Raw genomic sequence first — 3,536 nt, 5'->3', positions numbered from 1 at the left:
GCCAAGTTGGCCAGGCGGGTCTCGAACCCACGGGCTCAGGCAATCCACTCACCTCAGCCTCCCAAAGGTGCGGGATTACAGGCTGAGCCACCAGCCGGGCTCATCCTTCTATTTCAGGATTCAGTTTATAAGCCACATCTTCCGGGAAGCTCTCCCAATCCTTTCAAAGTCGAGTGTGTCAACTCCCTTCTTTGCTCATGCTGAGGAAATTTATACACAATCATTCCTGTTCACTCTTTTCCACCTTTTCAAGCTGAAGAGCTCCTTATGGGCTTGCCTTTGGTGAATCTTCCAAATCGGGTCTCTTCAAAAGAGTGGCAGCAGAATCAGCGCCATCAAGGAAGATACTAGACATTGTATGGTGACCTCTTTTCACCCTTTCTTTTAATATAGTACCAAGAGGCAAAATTTCCTTATCCTCAGTTACACATCCTGATGGTTTTACTAGGGACAGAGCAGGGCACATCCCAATAAAAACCCAGTACTGAGTCCAGGACTAACAATAAGACCTTTCAGGAGAAGAAAACTAACTTCACTTATGAAGTAAGCAGTGAATTTCTTTGTGAGTATATCTTAAAACTTTGAAGTCTTATTTTCCTTTAACAAAAAGATGAAATCAAGATCTTATTTAGGATTATTTGTTTATGTATGTGCAGGTTTTCGTCAGAGGAGGGAGCACTTCTGACAATAGTTAAAGCTATTGGCGATTGCATGAAAAAGTTTAATTCTTGAGCTTTCAGGTGAGAATATTGCTGAATCAATGCCCAAATGCATCACCATCAGCAAAACCAGATTCAGGTGAATGATTATAATAGAATGGGCTGAACTGCCACCCATGCTTTTAAAGATGTCCAGGGTACAAGCAATTTTCCCTCAAGTCTAATTTTTGAATCGTTAGTTTTATTTGCCTCCCATAAAAGAGGGGAGAACTGTACAACTCTATTCCAACATTTCCATATTTCTGTATTTATTTATTTTTGGCTTGGAGTCTCACTCTGGCGCCCAGATTGGAGTGCAGTGGCTACTCCCGGCCACCGCAGCCTCTACCTGCTGGGCTCCGGCGATCCTTTCGCCTCAGCCTTCCAGGTAGCTGGAACTACAGGCATGCACCATCATGCCCATCCAGTTTTTTATTTATTGTAGAGATGAGGTCCCACCAACTTGCCCAGGCTAGTCTTGAACCCATGGGCTCAGGCAATCCTCTCACCTCGGCTTCCCAAAGTGCTGGGATTATGGGCGTGAGCCATCGCGTCTGGCCCATTTCTGTTTATCATCAACATACTTCATCCCCTGCTGCCTGGAAGTGTGTCAGGTTTATGCAATCAGTTGCTATCTTGGGTTTTGTCAACTGAGCCACTCTATGGAATTTGGAAACGAGAGAGCCTTCACTTGATGTTATAATTTGGGGTGTGTACAGCTTATTACTCTCTACACGTTACTGTTGGGTGAAAAGCATGCTACATGGGTCATAGATTGGATTTTAACGAGAAAAATAAAAGGAAAAGGAGCAACTGAATGAACGATCAGGATTTTATGGAAGACATCTTCCGTTTTGATTTGATGTTGTTGACTGCACCAAACGCACCACATGTCAAGCACATTTGGTTCAAATAAGATGTACAAAGTACGTTTTAATAGATGGTCCCATGTTGATGACGTCTTTCATGCACTCTTGTTTGATGTGTTCAGTGTGATCATTGGCACTAAAATTTTTCTCGATAGTCTTTATGGTTATACTCTATTTTGTGGCACTTACTACAGTGTTTTTTTTTTATTTTGCCAAGTAAATACTTAGCATTATACTAGATAGTCGAGTTATGCGATTAAGAAACATATCCGTGATCCTGAGTGCACTCACGATGTTTCTTCATTGCCTCTGAAACTTTGCTTCATGAAACCAAGGACAGAGAGTTGTCATTCTGTGAGAGGGAACTATACTATTCCCTCATATTTTTAAAAACATCCCAAAGAGGACCAGGCCAGTGAATATTCAGCTGCTGCTATAAAATACCTGGCTTTGTTCATGCAGAGATTGTCCCGTAAATGAAAGATGATTAAATGCCTCAAGAGCGTCTATCGACCTTCAGATTAGCTTACCTACTCTTTGGTATGAATATCTTGACCTAGGGATCAGAAAGATCTTTGGATGTAGTTACCTAGCAACAAGCTTCCAATTATAATGAGGTTAAATTAAGTCAGTTTGTCTAGAATCCAGACTGTATCAGGAACAGACATCTGGCCAGGATTAACCAAAATCCATGAACTTGAAGAGCCTCATAAGTCAAGATTGCCTTCTAAAGTATAAATAAGAATAATGCTTCAAAGACGATAAATACTACTGCTGTTTTGAGCCTTGACTATATCTGAAACCTTCTGTATGGTTGATTGTTTTGCCTTTTTCTCCTCTGCACAGGGTTTATGACTGTCTTCCCTCTTCATACACATCTATTCAATTGCTGGGTCTTGTCAGCACTCCCTCCTAGACCTCTCCAACCCTGACTTGCTGTTCCATATCTGTCTTTACCCTGCTCTGGTTCATGCTACCTTCGCCTCTCATTTACTATACTGTTCTTTATATCTTTAGTATGACTGAAATGTTTACTTGAAGAAAATCAACCCACAAAGATGAAATGCAAACTGCTCTGATTTGGGTTAGAGTTTTTTCTTTCCTGTTTCCAGTTCTCTGTGGCATTGGAATTTCCTGTGAAACATAATCAGAGTCCCAAAGCTCAGAGATAAGACAATGGTGCAACCAGGAGGTTGAATGGGGCAGAGAAGGAAGTATTCATTAACACAGTCATAATCTTGTTTATTCTCTCTGTGCACTGGAGTATGCGTTTCCTGAGAGCTGTTGAGGCAGGATTCTTCCTTCCCCTCTCCTAGCTGTCTCCCTGAGTTGATGTCCATATCTAGGTAGCAGACAAAAGGAACCTGTAACTTGTCTTTTTCTCTGGTTCATGCTCAGCACCAGTGGGGACAAGCTCCATGTGTGTGAGAACGTGGGGAACGTGGTCACCTACACCCTCTGAAAAATGCAAAATTGGCATTGCTATTTGAAAATTTTCAGTGATCTAATGTTCTTTTTTCTTTGAGTTGGAGTCTCACTTGGTCGCCCAGACTGGAGTGCAGTGGCCGCTCCGGGCCACCGCAGCCTCGACCCGCTGGGCTCCGGTGATCCTTCCGCCTCAGCCTTCCGAGTAACTGGAACTACAGGCGCGCGCTACCACGCCCGGCTAATTTTTGATTTATTGTGGAGATGAGGTCTCGTCAAGTTGCCCAGGCGGGTCTTGAACCTGCGGGATCAGGCAATCCACTCACCTCAGCCTCCCAAAGGTGCGGGATTACAGGCTGAGCCACCGAGCCCGGCTGACCTAATGTTCTTACGATTGGAGTGACCTAGTGTTCTTACTCTGAGCTAATGTCAACTTCTTTTTTTTTTTTTTTTGAGTTGGAGTCTCACTCTGTCACCCAGACTGGAGTGCAGTGGCCGCTCTGGCCACTGCAGCCTCGATCTGCTGGGCTCCGGTGATCCTTCC

The sequence above is a fragment of the Carlito syrichta genome, unplaced genomic scaffold, assembly GCF_000164805.1.
Source record: "Carlito syrichta isolate Samal-C Ts95f unplaced genomic scaffold, Tarsius_syrichta-2.0.1 Scaffold309828, whole genome shotgun sequence".
In the NCBI taxonomy this organism is placed as follows: domain Eukaryota; kingdom Metazoa; phylum Chordata; class Mammalia; order Primates; family Tarsiidae; genus Carlito; species Carlito syrichta.
The sequence above is the reverse complement of the archived record's forward strand: the minus strand, read 5'-3'. Positions refer to the sequence as shown.